Here is a 24,158-nt window from a genome sequence, read left to right as displayed (position 1 = left end):
TGGCGGTCCAGTGGTTAAGACTCAGCGCTTCCACTGCAGGGGACGCGGGCTTGATCCCTGGTCAGGGAACTAAGATCCCACAGGCTGTGCAGCATGGCCAAAAAGAATTTTAAAAGTATCATCATTAAAAAGTGAAAGAAGGGGCTTCCCTGGTGGCGCAGTGGTTGAGAGTCCGCCTGCCAATGCAGGGGACGTGGGTTCGTTCCCCGGTCCAGGAAGATCCCACATGCCGCGGAGGGGCTGGGCCCGTGAGCCATGGCCACTGAGCCTGCGCGTCTGGAACCTGTGCTCCGCGGCGGGAGGGGCTGCAGCAGTGAGGGGCCCGCGTGCCGCAAAAAAAAAACAACAACCAGAAAACCATAAATCATTTAGGTAGTAATAATCTGGCCAACTATCCAGTATCCTAATCTCAATGGGCCTTTACTCTGTTCTACTTACCGCACATGTACCATAGTGGATTTATAAATTGAAGGTTTTATTATCAAAAGACCTTGCTACAGGGTTTCCCTGGTGGCGCAGTGGTTGAGAGTCCGCCTGCCGATGGAGGGGACACGGGTTCGTGCCCCGGTCCGGGAGGATCCCACATGCCGTGGAGCGGCTGGGCCCGTGAGCCATGGCCGCTGAGCCTGCGCGTCCGGAGCCTGTGCTCCGCAACGGGAGAGGCCGCAACAGTGAGAGGCCCGCGTACCGGAAAAAAAAAAAAAAAGGGAAGAAGGAGCCACAAGCCAAGGAATTCAGGTGGCCTTTAAAAGCTGGAAGAAGCAAGGAGATGGATCCTCGCTTAGACCTTCCAGAAGAATGCAGCACGCACCATGATTTCAGCTCGGTGAAACCCACTGTGATAGGCTGAATGATGAGCCTCAAAAATACCCAGTGCTAATTCTTGCAACCTGTGAATGTTACCTTACATGGCAAAAGGGACTCAAATTATAACTAAATTAAGAATGCTGAGATGAGAAGGTCATCCTGGATTCTTTGCGTGGGCCTTAAGTGTAATCACAAGTATCCATAAAGGAGAAAGGCAGAGATTTTACTATGGAAAAGAAGGTGATACTGGAAGCAGAGATTGGCCTGATGTGTATGAAGGTAGAGGAAGGGGCCACAGACCAAGACAGTCACTAGAAGCTGAAAAAGGTAAGGAAATGAATTCTCCCCTCAGAGCCTCCAGAAGGGACCAGCACCTCCAGTAAAATTGATTTTGGACTTCTGACCTCTAGTAAGAGGATGAATTTGTGTTGTTTCAAGCCACTAAGTTTGTGGAAATTTGTTACAGCAGCAATAGGAAATGAATACACTGAGCCTTAGTTGTTTTGTTTTTTTTTTTTTTTTTTGCGGTACGCGGGCCTCTCACTGCTGTGGCCTCTCCCGTTGCGGAGCACAGGCTCCGGACGCGCAGGCTCAGCGGCCATGGCTCACGGGCCCAGCCGCTCCGCGGCATGTGGGATCTTCCTGGACCGGGGCACGAACCCGTGTCCCCTGCATCGGCAGGCGGACTCTCAACCACTGCGCCACCAGGGAAGCCCCTGAGCCTTAGTTTTTACATCTGTAAAATGAGGACAATATATCATTTCTGGAGCTATAGTAAAATTAAATAATTTAACCAATTTAACTCCATAAAGATAGAGTTCTTTTCCTATTATGCCCCTTATTCCTTTTCCCTCAACCCTGAAAGCATGTGGTCTTTGATGTAAGTTACAGTAACGGAGGTGGCCACTCTCAGCATGGAAAGGTTTGTTTGTGCTGTAGGAGCCCTGGTGGGAAGGCTATGGGACATATGAGCCTACTGTGGAGAAGGACAGTAAGACCTGACCAGCCGTAGTCCACGGCCAATAAGTTCACAGAGCTTGTCCCTGGGTAGAGAAGGCAAATAGGCAGAAAACCACAAAGGGAAGTAGATTATGGGGAAGGGTTTTGTTTTAAAAGGTAGGTTTTATTATTATTCAGGTAAGGTGTGGCCAACAGATCAGGGGACTGCCATTGAAAAGATCGTTTGTTACAGTTCCCAAGAGGAGGGGGCACTGCACACCACAGGGTGGCTACATGGGGAAGCACCAGATTCAGTCAGGAGGCGGAAGTGGTGGGAAGAAAATGTGGGCAAAAAGCCTTTACTGTGGTTTCCATGAGAAGGAACAGGAAAGGTGGAATAAGTGGTTTAGGGTTGGTTAGTCTGAATACTTTCAGCAGGCTCTGGGCTATAGGGGCTGTCTCAACTAGTCTGGTACCTGGCCTTGGGGAATTAAGGCAGGGAAAATTGCCTAGAGTGTAAGAGCTGGATGGAAGAGTTGTGTGTGTGTTGAAGGTGGGTGGAGGTGAACTCTAGATGGTTACTTTGCATATAAAAAGCATGCTCCCAGGCATGGAGTTTGCTCTCTCTAGGAATGAGACCCCAGATGCCATAACATCAACAATACAGAAAATAACAAAATATAGTTAGTACAGTTTTCCGGGTGGCCATCCCAAACAGATTATGTGGACATCAGGGGCGATTCAAAGGAGGTCATAACTAGATGTTGAAAGAATTTGAATTGGGCCTCAAAGTTTATTACTATTTAGAAAAACAACAGAGAAGAGGTAACAGACATTTCTTTTTGGAAGATAGCATAAGTAATTTCTCAGAGAGTGACACTGGGCTGAAGGTTCACCTGCAGCACAGGATGTGACAGACCCTTGTTTGGATACTCAATTTCTATTCCAACCTCCCCCTACAAAACCTAGAAAGTCAGATGCTTGCTTTCCCACATGCTTTATACAGGTGGCCATGTGACTAAGTCCTGGCCAATGGGACAATTGAGGACATTTGTTATGGAGTTTTGGGGAAGGATTTTTCTTCCTTGATTAAAAAAATAAAGCTTCACAAGGAGGACACCTTTTTCTCTGTTTACTGTTTCTTGCCTTTGGATATGACTGTGATGCCTGGAGTTATGGCAACCATATTGTGGCTATGAGGCAGCAAGCATGAAAACGTAATGTCAACATACTAAGGAAGGCAGAGCAGAAAGATGGAAAGAACTTGGGTCCTTGTTGTCATCCTTGAGTTACAGAACCAATTTTGAGATTGCCTACCTCTATACTTCAAGTTAAGTAATAATAAATGTCCTTGTGGCTTAAGCCATTGTATCAATAAATTGAGTTTGACGATACTTATAGCTGAAAACATTCTTTACTGATATAGAGGGTTTGTTTTAAATAGTAGTAGGAGAAAGATTTATGTCTATGTTGGATGAGTGGCTAGATTTGCTTCCTGGCATTTTACTGATGAGTGGCATTTGGCTTCCTGGCAATTTCACTAAGTGAAATTTTGGTCCATCAATTTATCAGTTAGGGTTTTGGCAAGAAGCAGAAGGAATGATTAGAGAGAGTTAAAGGGGTGGAATCAGTGGATGATGGAGCACCCTGGGGCTAGAGATAATAAATTAGGCCCTGCCCAGGGGAAGAGGAGTGTCCCAGGACTTAGTGAGAGCTGAGCTGTATGAGAGGAGCTATGGCCTTAGGTGGAGTATGAAGCCACTGCCACCCTCTCATCCCACAGGGAGGCAGTCAAGGGAACAACACCTTGGTCTCTTTCTCAGTCCACCCTGCAGACTCCTTCCAGTGCCGTCCCCTTGGCCGAACGCTGCCGGAGACAAAGGGTCAGGGAGCCAGGAGATGCAAGTTGGACAAATCAGCATAAAATGTGTGTGTGTATGTGGGAGTGGGGGGGACAGTTAGAAGAGCAAAAAGAATAGTCAGAATTCAGTTCCACCACTGGTTTGTGTTAATGTAAAACTGTCACTTCTAAGCTACTCATTCTAGCAAGACTCCTAAACTACCAAGGACCCGGCTGCCTTCTCAGGAAATCAAAACCTTTGATTTCAAATACCTTTGAAGTCCAGAATGTCACTGGGTAACAAACAGTATGCTAAGTCTCACCCGTAGGGAAACCGTGGGCTCGAAGAAACAAGCAGCTCTAGGCGTCCAGTTAAGCATCTGTGGCCTCTGCCCGCTCTGGGCTGCCTGTTCCTTCCCCTCATTACCACAGAAGAACATCATCCCAGTGTTACTGGCAGCAGCTCACTTGGCTCTTTTCTGGGGTCTGTTATTGAGTCCATGTTTCACCTTATTACTGTCACATTTTGAAGAGGAGGAAGCCATTACACAGGCATAGAGAGTACCCCAATGATAATAAAAGTGCAATAAGAATAAGGACTTGGGGCTCCCTGATTGTCACAGTGCCTTCCTGAGCACTGCAGAGAGTGCCCTATTAAATGTGATTGTTAAATTGATGGCTCACGAGGTTAAGAAATCCATCAGCTGTGATACTCTGTTGCAGAGGTCAGGGAGGATTCAGAAACTTGTGGGGAAATTACCTTTCTGGGCAGCAGAGTAGGTTAATCCTATCTCTTAGGCTCATAGGCACATCAAAGGGGTTTTTCATTTTTTTTCCCCCAAATTAAAATGGTAACACGTACATCTGGCTAAAATCAGTCAGTACTAAAGGGAATATGTTGATGTGTCAGTTTAGTGGTGTCCAGTTTCTCTTCCCAGAGGCAACTACAGCAGTGGTTTCTTACAGAGACTTCCCAGATATTCTAGACATGTACAATCATATATGTATTCTTTTTTTTTTGCCGCACCGCATGGTATGTGAGCTCTTAGTTCCCCACACAGGGATCGAACCCATGCCACCTGCCATGGAAGTGCTGAATCTTAACCACTGGACCATCAGGGAAGTCCCGAAGAAACTAACATTTACTTAGTATTTATGTTGTGTCTACAGTGGGTGCCACCGGTGCCCCACTCAGATGGGGCACTCGTCTCCCTGCTGCTGTGAGCACTGGCAGCTAACGGCTCACAGCTTCCCTCTGGCTCCAGGGATTCCCCTCAGCCAAACAGGAGCTGCCTTGCTCAGCTGGTTATGCACCTCCACCCTTAGGCAGCCTGCAGCCAATAACTGACTGATATAGGAAAATAAGAGCCCGGACCCCCGTCTCGAGGTTGAATAACGCGGTGGTATAATTCATGCTCCAGAGCTTCTGTGAGATCAGGCTGAAGCTATTCTCCCACTGAGACCAGATTCTTACTTAATTTTTCTCTTGTGCCCTGTACCCTGCTTTTATTACTCCTCTTCTCTTGAGAGCACTTCTTCAAAGAATGATCTATACAAGGGTCCTTGCTTTAGGTGCTGCTTCTAGGAAGCCTCCTTAAGGGAGTTGGTTCTAGGAAAAAGACTCCAAACATGGGATTCTGAAAATAAATCATTTGATGGGAGGATGTCATGAGGATCCACCTGTCACTAGTTACAGGTGGAATATGGATTGTTCCTGATATGCTGTGGTGTGGCAGATTACTTCTGGTGAACCAGGAAAGGATGCAGGTGAAAGAAGATGCTCTAGCTGATGCAGCGTCTCTGGGGTTTGAGAGGTGTGGAGCAAATTATTATCTATAAGGATTGTGGAATTGGGTGACTATTGCTAAGCAAGCAGTGCGTGAGAGTCTGAAGGGTTCTTATAGAAGCATCTAAAAAGATTCTCATCATCTGCAGCCAGAGGACACAGAGCTGAAGATCAGACTTAGGGCTTAGCTGTAAGAGTGGCAGACCTTCAGAGAAGGCTGCTTTCTCTGCCTAGGTAAAGCTCCAGTGTCAAGGTCAGGGCCTTGATAGGAAAGAAGCAGAACCCTGAGAAGACAAGAGATAACAAGTGCTGGCCAGGCTGTGAAGGAAAGGGAGCCCTGGTGTACTGTTGGTGGGAATGTAAACTGGTGCAGCCACTATGGAAAACAGTATGGATATTCCTCAAAAGATTAAAAATAGAACTACCATATGATCCAGCAATCCCACTTCTGGTTATATATCCAAAGGAAATGAAACCGTTATCTCAAAGATATATCTGTATTCCCATGTTCATTGCAGCATTATTTACAATAGCCAAGATATGGAAACAACCTAAGTGTCCACTAACAGTTGAATGGATAAAGAAACTGCCATATATATATATATAATGGCTGGAATATTATCCAGCCATAAAAAGAAGGAATCCTACCACTTGCAACAACACAGATGACGGCATAATGCTATGTAAAATAAGCAAGACAGAGAAAGACAAATATTGTATGATCTCACTTATAGTGAAATCTAAAATAATCCAACTCATAAAAACGGAGAGTAGATTGGTGGTTGCCAGAGGTTGGGGGAGGGGTGGAGTGGGGAAAACAGGTGAAGGTGGTGAGAGGGTACAAACTTCCAGTTATAAGATAAATAAGCTCTGGGGATCTAATATACAGCCTGGTGACTATAGTTAACAGTACTGTACTGTATACTTGAAAGTTGCCAAGAGGGTAGATTTTTAAAAATTCTTACCACACACACACAAAGATAACTATGTGTGGTGATAGATGGGCCAACTAACTTTGTGGTCATCATTTTGCAATATATATGTATATCAAATCGTCACATTGCACACCTTAAACTTACACAATGTTATATGTCAATTATATCTCAATAAAGCTGGAAAAAAAAAAAACCCTTGAGACTTGGGGTTGGGATATCTGAGTAGATGCACTTGAGAATCTTGAACCCTCAATTCCCAGAACCATCTGGGCCTGCAGAAGTGGGTCTCTCTGCCTTGTTGGAAGAAAGAGGCAACCCTTACTTAAAATGGCTCAAGTCTCACCTTGACCTGACCGGGGAAGGTCGGGGGCTATAAAAGAGAGAAAGGATTATATGCCACAGGGCCTGCAGGTGCTGGCTCACAGCAGGGAGATTCTGCCTACGTGTGGAACCTGAGGTACTGGATTAAGGAGACAGAGAATATAAAGCTTGTTTAGGGGAATTTGCCAATAAGAGGCACATTCCCATCACATAGTGTTCAATAACATGGCAAGAGCTCTGGGACCCAGTTCTAATATACTGCTGGCATGGTTCTTGGAAGTTGGGAAAAAACAATGATCACATTAAATAAAGCAGAGATGCCTTGGGACTTCCCTGGCGGTCCAATGGTTAAGACTCCGTGCTTCCACTGCAGGGAGCTCAGGTTTGATCCCTGGTAGGGGAAGTAAGATCCTGCATACCGCACAGTGTGGCTAAAAAAAAAAAAAAAAAAAAAAAGCAGAGATGTCAGAACCGTCATGACAGAATGTGGATGTAGGAATCAAAAAGCTCCAAGAAGCAAGCATGCTAAAATGCATCAACCAAACAAGACTAGAAACCTTTCAGCTGACTGTTTTTCAGGAGGGCCGGGATGACTATCAAGAATGATAGCAAATGTCTGGAAGGGGCACCAGCATCATTGAGCAGCTCAGTGGAGTTTGTCCTCTGCAGACCAGGGCTCATGCTGTCACAGAACAGGTTCTTCTAGCAGCAGTGGGGATGACAGGATTCTAGAATAGCAGAGACAAATATGAGAAGCAATGGTGAACTTATTACCATAATGGATAGTAAGGTTGAAGTGGCAGCCAGGGGGACTGAACTGACCTATGGCAATGTCTAGTAGAACATGTATTTCTAGGGACAAGATAGATGGGCAGCCAGAAAGGGTACTGCTTAATACATAATAAGAAGAGATTAATAGTAGAAGACTGGGGTCAACATCACTCCAGTAGAAAGTCATAATAACTTGCCTGATTTAAAGACCAGAGCCTGTTCTCAAACCTAGAATGCGTGGACCAAAGGAGAGACTGGGTGTCTATAAGGGAGAACCTGGAACGTCAGGGCAAGTGTATACAGATTTTTTTCAGTCCTTCTCCAAATTGATTTATGGTTGTTTCCTTGGATAACCACAGACTGGGAAAAGAGGGATAATCCGATATTTGAGGGATGTTGGATACAGGGTCTAATTTGATGGGGATACCCAGGGGTCCAAAGCACCATCAGGCACTCCTGTTAGAGGAGGGGCATATTGGAGTCAGATAATAAATGGAGTCTTCTGGTCTGTCTCTGAGTGGGTCCACTGGCTCTTCTTACCAACCTGGTGGTTGTTTCCTTGATTCCCAAATGTACGATTGGAATGGATGTACTTAGCAGTTGACAGAATCCTCACAATGCCCCTTGGTCTGTAGAGGAAGAGCTATTGTAGTAGGAAAAGCCAAGTAAAGCCCCTGGAACTGCCTCTCCCCTGCCCCAATGAAGATAGTAAACCAAAACTATCACATCCAGAGGAAGATAACATTCACATAGGACCGAAAACATTCTACTTTTACAGTCTTGCTCCAAGGCTATGTTTACTTTCCTGTTTTCTGTCATAATATATTCCAAAGGGACCCAGACCATCTGGCCATTCCACAGAACGTCACATTAGTCTATCACGGTGAAATATCATGTTACTTGGCCCCGATGAGCAATAAATGCAAGTAATCTGGATGTCTTGATGAGACACATGCTTTCCAGAGGATGAATAAATCCCATAAAAATTCAGAAGCCTGCTACGTTGACGAACATTTTAAATGCCAGTTATTACTTTTAACATTTTGAGATAATTTTAGATTGATAGGAGAGACGCAAGAAGAAAACTGAGATTTTCTGCAGGTACTTTACCCAGCTTGCCCTTACGTTAACATCTTATATAAGCACAGAACATATATCAAAACTAAGAAAATAACCTTGGCGCAATACTATTATATAAAGCACAGAACTTATGTGGATGGTGAAGTAGACCAATGGTCTAAGGCCTGCAAGGACATTTCCTCCCAAGTAAAGGACAACTTACAGTACCTTGTACCTTCTGCCACTAAGAAAGAATGCTTGGTAGATCTCTTCAGGTTGAGGTGGAAGGTGGCTAGTTTTAAGTAGGGCTCAGATCCATAAAGGACTCAGTAGCGGGTCCAGCCTCAGAGCAAGCAGTCCTGCCATTTGGGCTCTATCACCTGATACATCTCATGATACTAGAAGTATCTGTGGTAGAGAAAAGGCCAAGTGGAGTCTCTGGCAAGACCCAAAAGAAGAGTCACAGTGCGGCCCAATATGGTTCTGGAGAATGGCCGTGCCAACTGTGGGAGAGAAACATACACATTTGAAAAGCATCTCTGGGGAATTCCTTGGCAGTCCAGTGGTTAGGACTCAGTGCTTTCACTGCCATGGTCCAGGTTCAATCCATGATCTGTGCACTAAGATCCTGCAAGCCATGCAGTGTGGCCAAAAAAAAAAAAAAAAGCAACTCCTGGCATGCTACTGAGCCCTAATAGAAGCTGAACATCTCATGAGGCATCAAGTGACCATGCAACCCAAACTGCCCATCATGAATCGGATAATAGCAGGCCCAACCACCTCATAAGTGTGGGCAGGCCTAGCAACAATCTTTTCAAATGGAAGTGGTGCATTGGGAATGAGTTTGAGCAGGTTCAGAGGACACACACAAGCTGCATGAACGGATGGCCCAGATCCCGTTTCTCCTACCACTGTTGTACCCACACCTCTTCCTTAATCCATGGGGAGTTCTCTTAACCAGAGGATGGAGGCGGAAAAGCCTGAGCTTCATTGAAGATTGATAGGTTTGGTCTGTGGATACAAGAGGAAAATGGATTACTGCTTCACTGCAGACCTCCTGAAGGTGAGCATAATTATCCCAATGGGCAGGGTTTAGGCCTGTGTTACTGGTCATCTATTTTGTGTGGGAGAGAATTGGCTCAAGAGAAGGATATACATGGACACCTGGCAGCGGCAAATGGCTTAGATGGCTCGTCAGTGGGTCTGGAAGGAGCAAGCTTGGAAGACTGGAGACAGGAAAACCTGGGGTAGAGACCTAAGGCAGTGAACATAAACTGTGAGAATCTTTGTATCATATGCTAATGACCCCTAAAGAACATTCAACACAGCTTGGCAGAAGAGTTAGGATTAAGGGCAACAAAATACTAAAATCCTTGTAGTATTTTTTTTTAATTTTTATTTATTTATTTATGGCTGTGTGGGTCTTCGTTTCTGTGCAAGGGCTTTCTCTAGTTGTGGCAAGTGGGGGTCACTCTTCATCGTGGTGCGCGGGCCTCTTACTGTCACGGCCTCTCTTGTTGGGGAGCACAGGCTCCAGACGCGCAGGCTCAGTAATTGTGGCTCACGGGCCCAGTTGTTCCGCGGCATGTGGGATCTTCCCAGACCAGGGCTCGAACCCGTGTCCCCTGCATTGGCAGGCAGATTCTCAACCACTGCGCCACCCCTTGTAGTATTTTGTTGTGTGGAGGTGTAACCGAAAGTGGGGTCCAGCTGCTCACCGCTCAAAAGCCAATAAAGAGGCAAGGTTGGTGGAAAGGAAAGTTTGCTTTATTTTGGACACCAGCAACAGCAGGGGGTGGGGCAGACACCTGTCCGAAGGCCAACTCCCCCCGCCTCCCCCTCCCAACAATCAGGGGGTAAGAGCTTTTATAGACAGAGGCAGGGGGCCACATGCAGAAACAGCACAGTCAGCTCTGACAGTCATCTTGAAATTGGTCATCGGTGGTCTGACCAGAGTCATCTTGATTGTTTTAAGTACAATTAATCTTTAGTTCCAGGGTCGGTTTGCTCCCACTTCCTTGAGGCCAATTCTCAGAATTGTGGCAGCTTATGTCATGACTACAGTCTGGTCATCATGCACTTAACTTCTTCCATCTGGTGGGGCTTTCAGTATCCGACAGCTCACAGGTTATGGCTCAGAATATTATCTCTAGCCCTTGAGAAGGAACTAAGGGTCCTTGACTTTGCTTAATGACTAAATTTTTATTATTTGGTCTCCTTTGACTGTTTTCCTTTGTTTCTGCATTTTCCCACTTTTCTGATTAAACTTATTCTTTGGCTAAAATTTTTCTACAGAAAAGAGGCAGGTGGAGTACATGGGCGGGGAAGGACCATAGGGTCCTGCTCTGTTTCAGAGGGGGATAGGAGGGTCTTTGGGTATTTATAACAATCCTCTCTGAATCTGTGTTTATGCTAGTGAGTTGATTCTGGGAGCATGGAGGCTGGATGTCAGAGAAACCAACCCTGAGATTAGAGGGTTGGAACTTTCAACTCCACCCTTCAACCTCCAGGGAAGGGGTTGAGTTAATCATTAGTGGTCAGTGATTTAATCAATCATGCCTAGGTAACGAAGTCTCCATAAAAAACACTGACAACTGGGTCTGAGAGTTTCCTGGTTGGTGTAATCAGCAAGGTGCTGGGAGGGTGACACACCCAGAGGGAGAATGAAAGCTCTGAGTACCCTCTCCGCAACCCATACCTTGCCCTACGTATCTCTTCCATTTGACTGTTCCTAAGTTGTATCCTTTATAATAAACCTGTAAATGTAAGTAAAGCGTTCTCCTGAGTTCTGTGATCTGTTCTAGCAAATTGGACCCTGAGCAGGGCATTGTGGGATGCCCCGATTTACAGCCAGTTTGTCAGAAGTACCCAAGGCCCAGACTTCCTTTTTTTTCTTTTTTGGCCACACCGCGCAGCATGTGGGATCTTGCTTCCTTGACCAGGGATCGAACCTGCACACCCTGCAGTGGAAGTGTGGAGTCTTAACCACTGGACCACCAGGGACGTCCTGAGACCCAGACTTTCTATTGGTGTCTGAAGTGCAGAGCAGTTTTGTGGAACTAAGCCCTTAACCTGTGAGGTCTGCATTAATTCCAAGCAGTTAGTGTCAAAACTGAATTGCATTGCAGGACACCTAGTTGGTGTCCACAGAGAACTGGAGAACTGCTTGGTGTGGAGAAGCCACACGTGGTGGGTGTCAGAAGCAGTTTGGGTAAAAAAGAGCTAATACCTTCAGACTCCATAGTTTTGACCCTATCCTTCAGGTTCTACCACTCCACCCTCCAAAAAAGCCTAAGGCTAGGAAAGTGAAATAGAGAAGAAACCAGGATGATTCATCAAGTCAGTTAAACTTTATTCAGCGTCTGCTGTATTCAAATGCGTGGTGTTCTCTTTCTCAGTTGGCACTGTTCGTTTTAGGAGTTGCGGAGATGCAAAGATAAACTATTATAATTTCTTATAAAGAAGAGATTATAATCTCTTCTTTCAAAACCCATCTCCAATGCCTTCAGGGTTTTCCCGCTGGCCTCTGACATCAAGAAAGTTAAAAACTTGTAGGGGTGGGGGGAAGAAAAGAATTTAGAGAACTTTTATATTAGTGATCTTATTTTACAGATAAAAAAGGAGGCCTAAGGTCACAGGGGTAATTGACAGAGTTGGCTTTTGTATTGGTGTTTCCCTCTGTTGTTTATTTTCTAACACAATTTCAGCATATCTTAAAATATTTCAATATTTCTGAATAAAATTGGAGAGTCTGTGAAGCTGATTTAGAAAAAGAACAAGGGAACTTTTGATTCACAGAGAGCTCTGGAGTATATATATATATATATATATATATATTTTTTTTTTGTCCGCGACGCATGTCTTTCGGGACCTTCTTTCCCTGACCGGGGATTGAACCCAGACCCAGGCAGTGAGAGTGCCAAGTCCTAAACTCTGGACCGCCAGGAAATGCCTATGGAATATAATTTAGCTATACTGAAGCTATGCATCCCAAACCTAGATGTTCATTATCGTTACACTACAAATATATGAGGACAGGAATCTTGTACTCTGAAAAAAAATTCATCCCCTTCTGTACCTTGTTGAATAAATGAACAAAACACATAAACATACGTATAGTGGCTAAGTGTGCGATGGGTGGCTATGTTTATTCTTTTTAGGATTTTAATTCAGTGAATCTTTGTTGAAGACTCGCAGGAGGAAGGCATGGTGTAGGAAATGAAAAAAGGTTTAATCACAGTACCCACCATTATGGAGCTTTAGAGTTTAGTAGGTTAGGGGACAGATGTCCCACAGTAGAAAGTGCTGAACGCCTTTTATGAGGGTTATCATGAAAGTACTGCGGATGCTCAGAGGAGGGAAAGTTTCCCTAGGACTGGGGAAGGGGCATGCTAGGGAGAGCTTGGTGCTGCGCGTCAGGAACCTAAGCTCTAGAACGGGTTCTACTACTGATTTGCCCCTGTAGGTTAGGCTTTGTGGACAAAGAATATCACCAGCCATTTCAATAAACAAAGGATGTTGTGGCCATCAAGCCATCAGCCAACACAGTTGCCGCCCCTCCCCCGCACTGTGCACCCTGAGGGAGTTCAGGATGGAAAAAAAACGGGATACTGGCCCTAGACAGTTAAGGTGCATTTCAAAGGAATGATTTTGATGAGCCCAGACTCTGGCGTCTTTCCATAGGTAGAAAAGTGCTAACTTCATTAACTTGAGATGTCTGGTTTTTAATGAACAGTAACCTTTTAAAGTTCCGACTACCTGGTTTTTGTTGCAAAAGCTCCTAAATATCCTGGCTCCTTCCTTACCTCTTCAGCACAGTCCCTCAGAGCGATCTGAGAGGCTGCCTTTTAGGTTTAAGTCCTCAGTATGTTCGTCCAGTAAAACATAATTCTTAATTTTTAGGTTGTGCCTTTCTTGTCAGTCCACAGTTTGTAAATTAAACTCCCCAGATTTCTATTGTCACTTTGAAACTCCAGGGGTTAGAGGGACCATTAGGTTCCCTGGGACAATGCCCTCCGGCATTCCCTATGTCTTATTGCTACTCGCCCCTACGCCCCCTCGCTCTGTGGGTCCCTCCTCTCCTGGAGGCGGGCCGGAAATGAGCGTGGTCACTTTAAGGGAGCCCTCACTGTCGCGCGCCCGGGGAGCCCCAGGCGGGGGAAGCAGGGGCGGGGCTCCGAGGACCTGGGCTTCTCACGCAGCCGGGGACGCCGCTGCCTCAAGGCGCTCGCAGCCAATCAGGATGGAGCCTGCCGGGACGCATTACAAGGGCGACTGGCCGAAGCCTCCCGCTTCGGGATGAATTAGCGGCGGGTTCTGCACGGAGGTTGTGACCCCCAGGGATTCTCCAGTTCGCCCACGCGCTCCCCACGGTGTCGCGCGTGGTCGTCTGCTAGTCACAGGTGAGAAGCTGGAACCGTCAGGTGGGGTTTACGGCACGGGGAAAATGGCGGCGGCGGCCGGGGAATCCTGGGTCGGCGGAGGGGGAGCAGCCCCATGGGCTTTTCCACCCGAGCCGCGGGCCTCCCTGGGCTGCGGCCCCCTGTAACGCTTACTTGACGGGGAATTGGGGTCACCACGCGGGTGGCGGCGCCGTCGGCTCAGGTGAGAGGAGGCGCGAGGAAGCGACTCCCGGAGGCTAGCGGAGGCGTCGGGGGCCGCGGGGCGGCTCGGGCCGGGTCGGCGTGGCCGCGGGAGGAGGAGGGCCAGGTATCTGATAGGTGTTTACGGAAGAGCACCAAGACCTTCCTGCTCCAGATTGGGGAGGGTCCGGGAGCTGCACCGCTGCGAACACAGCCCAGGCTCTGCCGCTGTTAAATCAGATGTGCCAAAGGTCCCAAGTGGCCGCCACGTGCGAGGCTTGGACATGAGCTGTGGAGGGAAAGGGCTGGATCTGGCTTATTTGTGTATGCTCCGGGCGCCTGCCTGTAGGTGCCAGAGTGGCAGTGCCACAAAAGGAAAGGTAGGCCCTTGCCAGGGGCTGATGTCAAGTCTGATCGTCAAGGTGAATCTGAGCTCCTAGTTGTCCATTTGAAGAGAAGAAATAAAAAGTTCGGGAGCTTAGCTGTTGGGAGAGACGTTTTGCTTCTTGGTATTTCCTTGGTTCCGGTGGGTTCCCCGGCAGCATTGCCTCTGCCTTCGAAGTTCATGAACTCTATTCCATGTGCACTTGGCTGCATGTTAAGACTGCGGATTGACTTTCAGCTGAAGCCCAGGAATGTAATGAAGATAAGTATAGGTGAAGGCGTTAACAGTAATGCAATTTTGTCTATTCATGTAGGTCCCTTATTTGAGCAAAGACCTGTCATGAAGTATAACTAGTTGGGTTAATTTTGTGGAGTGCCTTGTTCTGTTACTGAGAAAGCACAGTGGCACTGCTTGTTTGTTATCAGTAGTTGTCTTTGGACTGCCTGCTGTGCATCAGGCACTGTGAAAATGAGGCTTCTCTTACCTATTAATTTGAGCAAATGGTGGTCCGTTTCTTCCCACCAGGTGCTTAGTCTGGCTGTTGCTGATAACCAAGGGTAAACAGTGGGGAAAACCCAAAAGAATCTTTCTTCCACACTGCATCTGTGGAGAGTCAGTTTAGTCTGGGGCTGGGGTTAGGTGTAGTTTCTGGTTCTTACTGTGCCACTTAAAATATCTTAGGGAAATCATGACCTCTCTATCAGTACTTTGTCTTGGAAATGGACAAAGTGATTCTCCAAGCAATCTCACTGTGCTGTTTTGAAGAAAAAAAAAAAAGTGTATGTAAAAGGGCTTAAAAAAGTTAAAAGCACTGTGTTGACAGTTGACATTTATTACTATGCATTTGCTCCTCAGGCACTGTTCCAAGAGCCTTTAAGGGCTCACTCACCCAGCAACATTGTGTATCATCTTTGTTTTACACGAGGAAGCTGAGGCACATTGAACTTTTAAGTAATTTTCCCCAAATTGCAAGACTAGCATTATGATGCCAGACTGTGTTCTTAACCACCGTGCATACCATCTTCCTGTATCATGCAGATGTGTTATGTGTCAAGGTGATATATATGAACAGACTTTCAATGAAGTAATTTTGTTTGTGGTCTTTTAGTTGTATAAATAATAACTGTGATTCATTCCCTTGGCATCCAGTAGTGATTTATATGGTGATGACTCCAGTTACTTTGGTTAAGTGGTATATTCATCCCACCTTTGGTGCCCATTATTATTATTTTTTTTGTTATTTTTGTTTGTTTTTTTGCGGCCTCTCACTGTTGTGGCCTCTCCCGCTGCAGAGCACAGGCTCCGGACGCGCATGCTCAGCGACCGTGGCTCACGGGCCCAGCCGCTCCGCGGCATGTGGGATCTTCCCGGACCGGGGAACGAACCCGTGTCCCCTGCATCGGCAGGCGGACTCTCAACCACTGCGCCGCCAGGGAAGCCCGATGCCCGTTATTTTTAAAAGTATTTTTTAAAATTAATTTATTTAATTTATTTTTGGCTGCGTTGGGTCTGTTGCTGCACGCGGGCTTTCTCTAGTTGCGGTGAGCTGGGGCTACTCTTCGTTGCGGTGTGCGGGCTTCTCATTGTGGTGGCTTCTCTTGTTGTGGGGCACGGGCTCTAGGCGCACGGGCTTCAGTAGTTGTGGCATGTGGGCTCTAGAGTGCAGGCTCAGTAGTTGTGGCTCACGGGCTTAGTTGCTCCGCGGCATGTGGGATCTTCCCGGACCAGGGATTGAACCCGTGTCCGCTGCATTGGCAGGTGGATTCTTAACCACTGTGCCACCAGGCAAGTCCCTAAAAGTATTTTAAAGCAAAGAGTCGTTACTAATTTCTAACAGGAAGCACAAATCTATGATTGAGGAAGGTTTTAGTTTTTTATTAAACTCTTTAAAAGAATACTTTGCTGGGTGACTTTTAAAAGACAACTTGTGTTAGGTTCATTGCTTTGACATATTTGTACTAATTTTTCTAGTGTCTATTTATAGAAAGAAGGTGACATGAATAAAAGTGGCTGGGACATTCATTCTTTCATTGAACCTTCATGGAATTGCCCTGCCAAGTCCTTGGGATGTAAAGATTAATTCCTAATCCTGAGTGAGAAAAACAAATAAGTGATTCACTAATACAGGTGATAAGGACTCAAGTATAGTTGTGGTGGGTACAGAGAGCTGCAGGAACACATACTAGGGCACAGTTGCTTCTGCTGGGGTCGTCCTGTGCAAGAAGGGAAGGAGCTGATTGCAGGATAAAGGGAGAAGGGACTTCTAGCCAAAGGAGGAAGCAGTGCAAAATTAGGATGAGAAAGAGGGCATGGGTGCCCAGGTGTCAGGCCAAAATTTTGCAGGAGTTGCTAAGAAAGAAGCCAGGAAAGGTTAGGGCCAGATTGTGAATTCTTAACTAAGAGAGTGACTTTATCCTGTGGGCAGTGGGACCTATAGAAGGATCTTAATCAGATGAGTAACATGATCAACTTTATGCTCTGGAGAGGGGACTTTGGTGGTGACAGGGTCAAAGACAAAATGTTAGGAAGAGACCAGTCAAGGGCAGTTCCCATACTCCAGACCAGAGATGGTGAGGGAGTGAAGCAGGGCATTAACTGTGACAGCAAAGTTCAGAGGCCACCACACATTTGGAAGGCGGAATGGAAGATTGGCTGGGTGTGAAGAATAACTGGATGGGGGAGGGGAGCACCTGCTGAGCTAGTAAAGAGAAGACTAAGCTGTTACATTTGTTCGTTTTGGTTTTTTGGTAACTGTGGTTGGAGAAAGGAGATTCTGTTAATTAATTTAGGAAAGAGGACGGAGCAAGGAGTTCTTTGTTGCTGGTTTTCTGGAGAATTGTAAACCCTCTGAGGTTGTTGGGTCAAATAAGGTGTAATAGAACCTGGCTTAACAGAAGCCTCTAGGCTTTTGATTTCTGAGACTACAGAACACTTAATTATATCATCAAAGTCAGTAGGGTCTAGTATAAAGCGGCCCATTGGAGGAAAGCCCCTCAAAGGGAGTGGGAAGAATCATCTAAGGTATGTTTGGGGTAAAATGTTAGAATAACAGGTGTTAGAGGGTTTTCCTCACTTTTTTAACAGTATGCTTTTAATGTATTTGTACAGAAGTCATTATAATATGGAAGTAGTCACAGATGAATCCTCTAGTTGTAAAACTGATTTCCTCTCAGACGTTCATAACACTAAAGTTGTCTATCACCAACAACATAACATGAATGCATTTCAAATCGACTGCAAGGTGAAACTGTAAACCTTACAAAGATGCAGGAATTCATGAATTCAGAGCAAGGTCAGAACCATTCAAACCATAAGCGCAAATCAAAGAACTACTGAGTAGAGTAGGCACAGATTTCTTAAAAAAGACTTAAAGCAATGATTGTAACAATGATTGATAAATTTGACTTCGTTAAAATTGAGAATTTCTCTCCACCTAAAGACACCATGAAGAGAATGAAGGGCAAAATACAGACTGGAAGAAGAAATTCTCAATTCATCTCTCTGACCAAGGACTCACATCCAGAGTGTATGTGTATTGTGTAAAATTAATAAGAAAAAGACAATTTAATTTAAAAATGCACAAAAGTTTTGAATAGGCACTTTCTGAAAGAGGATCTCTGTGTGGCCATTTCGTGTATAGAAAGGTGTTCAATGTTATTAGTCAATGGAGAGTCACAGGCTTTCGAGCGCAGGCTCAGTAGTTGTGGCACACGGGCTTAGTTGCTCCACGGCATGTGGGATCTTCCCAGGCCAGGGATCAAACCCATGTCCCCTGCATTGGCATGGCAGGCGGATTCTTAACCACTGTGCCACCAGGGAAGCCCTGTGGTAAGTTTTGAAAACAGGAAGTATGAGTCCTCCTACTTTGTTCTTCTTTTTCAAAATTGGGTTGTCTATTCTGGATCCCTTGTAAGTCTTTATGAATTTTAGAATCAGCTTGTAAGTTTCAAGAAAGAAGTCAGCTGTGGATCTGGTAGTCAGTGATTTTTAATACTATATTCATTGAATTGTACAACCATTACCACAATTAATTTTAGAACATTTTTATCACCTCAAAAAGAAACCCTGTATCCATTAACAGTGACACCTCATGTCCCCTCATCCTCCCACCTTTCACGTAGGCAAGTACTAATCTACTTTCTGCCTGTTCTGGACATTTCCTTTAAGTAGAATCATATAATATGTGGTCTTTTGTGACTGGCGTCTTTCACTTAGCATAACGTTTTAAGTGTTCATCCCTGTTGCAGCATGTAACAGTACTTAATTCCTTTTTATGGCCGAATAATACTCCATTGTGTGGATATGCCACATTTTATTTATCTACTCATCAGTTGATGGACATTCATGTACAAGTTTTTTGTGCAGATGTATGTTGTAATTTTTTTTTTTTTTTTGGTATATAACTAGGAGTTGAATTTCTGGGTAATACGGTATAATTTTTTGAGGAACCATCAGACTTTTCCAGGCTGTACCATTTTACAATCTCATCGCAGCATATGGGGGTTCCCATATTTCTCCATCTTCCCCCAACACTTGTTATTATCTCTTTGATTATAGCCATTCTAGAGAAGTTATAATAAAACATTCTCCTGAGTGTGAGTTGATATTGTGGTTTTGATTTGCATTTCCCTGATGGCAGATGATGTCAAGCATCTTTTCATGTGGCTATCAGGCATTAGTATATTTTCTTTGGAGAAATGTCTATTCAGATCCATTGTCCATTTTTTAATGGGTTATTTGCCTTTTTACTACTGAGTTATAGAAGTTCTGTATATATTCTTCTTATAAGCCCCTTATCATATATATGATTTGCAGAAGTTTTCTTCTATTCCGTAGGTTGTCTTTTCCATTGACATGCAGTTTGCAGTTGCTTTTTTTCTTTGGTGTATTTATCTTGTATCTGCACCCTTACTGAACTCACATATTAGGAGGGTCTAGGAGGTTTTTGGATAGATTTCTTGGGATTGTCTATGGAAACCATCATGTCATTTGCAAATAGGGACAGGTTTATTTCTTCTTTCTGTATGGCTTTTATTTCCTTTTCTTGCCTTCTTGCATTGAGTAGAATTTTCAGTACTGTGTTGTATAAGAGTGGTGAGAGTGGACATTGTTGTTCTCAATAATAGGGGCAATGCATTGTTCATTTTTTCTTTTAGCATTAGGTGTAATGATGTTTGCTGTATGTTTTTTTATAGTTGCTTGTTATCTAATTGAGGAAGTTCCCCTGTATTCCTTTTTTTTTTCTGAGAGTTTTACTCATTAACAGGATTGTTTTTTATCAGATAATTTTTTCTGTATAGATTGGTATGATCCTGTGAATATGTATTTTATCAGTTTGTTAATATTGTGGGTTACATTGATTCTTGAATATTCAACTAAGGATTTTTGTGCCTACATTCATGTATTGGTCTATAGTTTTTTTCTTTTGTACTGTCTTTTCCTGGTTTTTTTTTTTTTTGGTGGTACGCGGGCCTCTCACTGTTGCGGCTGCTCCCGTTGCGGAGCACAGGCTCCGGACGCGCAGGCTCAGCGGCCATGGCTCACGGGCCCAGCTGCTCCGCGGCATGTGGGATCTTCCCAGACCGGGGCACGAACCCGTGTCCCCTGCATCGGCAGGCAGACTCTCAACCACTGCGCCACCAGGGAAGCCCTCCTGGGTTTTGCATCAGGGAAGTACTAGCTTCATAAAGTAAATTGGGAAGTGCTCCTTATTCTTGTGTTTACCAGAATAGATTGTGTTAATTTTTCTTTAAACATTTGGCAGAATTCTCTCATCAAACAATCTTAGCCAGGAGATTTCTTTTTCATGAGGTTTTAAATTACGAGTTTAATTTCCTTAATAGTCACAGGGCTATTCAGATTATCTATTTCATCTTGGGTGAGTTGTGTGCTTTTGAGGAATTGGTCCATTGACACACGAAGTAGGGCTCCTCACTGCTGCTGGGCAGGAGTGGAAGTTTCAGCTCCTCTCTAGGCCTTCACTGATACTACTATGCCTTCTTGCTGTTCTCCACATGGCCTGTACTGACACCACTGGGAGGGGATGGCCTTCTTACCCCTGGAGGGCAGAGAAAGTCCTGACTCTCTACTAGGCCTTGTCTCATACCATCCTGGTGGACATGAGAAGGGGAGCCTCCTTACTGTCATGGCAGTAGAAGTCCAGGCTCTCCAGGTGGTCTTCATAGACACTGAGGCAGGGCAAGGGGGAGTCTTACACCTACCTGGCAAGGGAAGAAGTTCTGCCTTTGATATCATCCCTGCAGGAGTGAGGGTGGGGGGTAAGGGGAGGGAGTAAGGGGGGTAACCTGTATTGTTGAGGCACAACAGTACAGCCTGGTGAGAGGGAAAGTTCAGGCTCCCTACTTGGCTTACGTTGTTGTGGGTGGGGATGAGCCACAGTTTTTCCTGTGGTTTTTGGCTGGAGTGCCAGTGGTTATTGTCTGCAAGTCCTCTGTTTTGCTCTGCTGCTCTTTTCTTGGTTTTCTGGAAGAGCAGGAACTTTTTTGTCAGCCCCCATTGGTATTTCTGGATTACTGGCTGCTTCAGCTTTGTGTCCACGTGATATATATGAGGCAAAAGGAAAACCCAGAGAACTCACTACCATGTTGTTCGACGGGTCCCAAGGTGCCTCCCTAGCTAGTGTGCCTTCTCTCCATGCTCAGAGTCTTTTTTTTTTTTTTAATTATTTATTTGGCTGCTCGGGTCTTAGTTGTGGCATGCGGGATCTTTGATCTTCGTTGCGGCAGGCAGGTTTTTCAGTTGTGGCATGTGGGATCTTTAGTTGCAGCATGTGAACTCGTTGTTGCGGCATGCATGTGGGATCTAGTTCCCTGACCAGGAATCGAACCCGGGCCCCGTACATTGGGAGTGCGGAGCCTTAGCCCCTGGACCGCCGGGGAAGTCCCACCTTCAGAGTCTTTTGTTTGTTTCATATATGATGTCCAGGGTTTTTAGTTGCACTTAGCTGGAGCAGTAGGAGCAGTACATCTACTTGATTTTACTGGAGTGGTAGTTGGACTGGGATTGATTTTGTTTATGGAAGAAAACATAGGGTGGAAATTAAGATGCATATATTGGCCAGTTAGACACTTAAGTTAATTTTGGGTCAGTTACTTGGAAGTGACAATTTAATTATGTCTTTTTTCCTTCAGAGAGTAATTCTCCTTGTCATTGTTCAGTAAAACCAAACCCTCGTTAGTTTTAGATCTCTTAAGAAGCTAGACAATCCAAAGAATTAATTTATTTCTGCATTTATATATAAATACATAATAATTCTAAATTTCTGGTTTAGTATGTGAAGAAAACAATTTATTGTAGTGAAAGATTAGTTTTATGGAGGGGACTAACTCAGTTTTTCTAATGGTTGTCAGAGATCTTGAAGCTGTGGATTTTTTTCTAAAAGAAGAAAAAGGCAATGTGCATGGTGGTTAAGAACTATGTAAGGAAAATTTGTGAAAGTCTTGAAATGTACAAAAGGGATTACGGGGTGTTTTCATTGGAAACTAGGTGGTCTAAAGCACATTTCCTGGAGATCTAATCTATGGGATCTACAGCTTTTATTATTTTTTGATTTATTTTATAATGTTGTAAGTTGTGAATAACTCACAGCAGTGCAAATTGCTCTTGTCCTTAGACATGCAAATGAATTTTGTTGGTTGGAGGTACTGTTGATTTCTTTTCCTCTTTTGTGGGGGAAGCAGGTTTTGGATCTATTAAGCAAATCCATTTCACCATTCCTGATGCCTGTATGTTTGTGTTCTTTGGATCCACTTTTGAACCAGATGAAACATCTTATTTATTCCATAATTAATTAATGAGTTACATAAAATCATAGACAGGCGTTCATTTTATATTTGTATGGGAGACACAGTGTTACCTTTTTGTTTGTTTGAATTATCCTTTTAACAGCTTGAACTGTGATGTGCTTGAATCCCACTGTAGCACTTACTGTCATTGTGATTTTCTGTAGTACTTACTGCAGCTAGGTAGGTTCTGGTTTTCTCATCCTTGTTTTATAGATAAAGAAAAGGAAGCTTTTAAGAAGTCGTATAACTTGCCAAGAGCTGGAGGTGTTAGAGAACCCAGTGCTTTCTGACTTTTAACCCTTTATGCTCAGCCGACTTCCTTCCTTGCTTGAAATGTTACTGTCTCCCCCAAATCTGGCAGCTGTGGACTAAGGAGTACTTTTGCTAGAATACACTTCTATCACATCATTTTTCAGCTTAAGAACTTTCAGCTCTAGATGATTGCAGGATAAAACCCACACTTCTTAGGCAGCCATTCAAGGCTCACCACAGTCCTTCAAGCCTAAACTAACAATAATACTGTCCCAAACTTTATATAGAAGCAAAGCAAACAAACACCTATTGTGTTTCTTGGATGGGCCACCACTCATTGTGTATCTCCAGCGAACTGCACTGGAGATGGAAGACATACCTTCCAGTTCCTTATAAACTATAACTGGGAAGTCAGAATATATTAAAAGACTGTCAGTATAAAAATAGCACATGCTGATCAATGAGCAGTATAGATATTGAAATGCTTTTGGAGTTCAAAAAAGCAGCAGCTTCATGGAGCAGATGTATTTGGAGCTTGGTCTTACCAAGATGGTAGGATTTTGATAATTGTCACATCTGGGGAGAGGACGCTTGTAGTGAGGAAGCTCATGAGTGAAAGGAATGGAGGAGGTTGTTGGACATGTATGGAAAGGTGGTGTTGATGGCAGTGAATAGTTTATGTGGAGGGAACCTTTTCTGAAGGCCAGGGTCTATTCCCTGTCTCAAAACATGTCTTCAAAAGCTGCAGCATGTTTTAACTAACTGAATTTGTGCAAGGTCTCTGTTCTTTGAAACTAGAGTTGTTTGAAATGACCCCAAAACTATTTTAGGACCTACCTAGGTGATAAGGTTGGGTGATCATGTTGGTTAACATTACTTTTAGTAATGCAACATCAGAATAAATACAGTATTTCAAGTAACCAGTCTGAAGGAGATAGCATTCTTTATATTGGGCAAGTTTTGGTAAATATGTATTTTTAAAGGTCTTCTTTTGTACCTGAACTCACTGTGTCATTTTATACTCAGTCTCCTGTATTCTGTAGGGTTTGAATCATTCCTGACTCGCTAAAGCCTAACAGTTTTTTGGTCATCTGGGTTCCCATTTAAAAACAAAACAAGGGACTTTCCTGGTGGTCCAGTGGTTAAGACTCCACGCTCCCAATGCAGGGGACCTGGGTTCAATCGCTGGTCAGGGAACTAGATCCTGCGTGCCTCAACTAAGAGCCTGCATGCCGCAGTGAAGATCCTGAGTGCCACAACTAAGATCTGGCGCAGCCAAATAAATATTAAAAAAAAAAAGGAACATTACATCAATGAATTAAAAAAAATAAAAAACTTTAATTTTTATTGTGATTTTGTAAATAACATGCATTTTGGAAAATAAAAAATGTATAAAGAACAGTTCAAAATCACGTTACTCAGGTAATTAGTCACCCTTGTTTATTAATATTGCACTGCTTTTGTTTATATAGTTGCATATACAATTTTGTAGTTGTACTCTTTTCAGTTAATTTTGTAAGGATTTTCCCATGTCATAAGATTTTTTGGAAAATATAGCTTCTATTAATATGTAAACATATTACAATTATATATGTTTGTTATTTTGTTTTTTCCCTTTAAGTAAAAACAGAATAATTTACTTACTATATTTTAAGTGCTTTTTTCACTTAATGCAT

The 24,158-nt window shown here is 44.2% G+C and overlaps 1 protein-coding gene across 2 annotated transcripts in view; it reads left to right on the top strand.

Moving 5' to 3' along the window:
- The first annotated feature begins 13,683 nt into the window (after positions 1–13,683).
- LCLAT1 (lysocardiolipin acyltransferase 1) overlaps positions 13,684–24,158 on the top strand; it is a 192,644-nt gene continuing 182,169 nt past the window's right edge. For both annotated transcript variants that reach the window (XM_060309523.1, XM_030858024.2), the window contains exon 1: positions 13,684–13,860. The gene's annotated coding sequence lies outside the window, so the exon portion shown is untranslated. The remainder of the gene's footprint in view (positions 13,861–24,158) is intronic.

The sequence above is a fragment of the Globicephala melas genome, chromosome 12 (genome assembly GCF_963455315.2).
Source record: "Globicephala melas chromosome 12, mGloMel1.2, whole genome shotgun sequence".
In the NCBI taxonomy this organism is placed as follows: domain Eukaryota; kingdom Metazoa; phylum Chordata; class Mammalia; order Artiodactyla; family Delphinidae; genus Globicephala; species Globicephala melas.
Note: the sequence above shows the minus strand (reverse complement) of the source record. Positions and strands in the feature narration are given on the sequence as shown.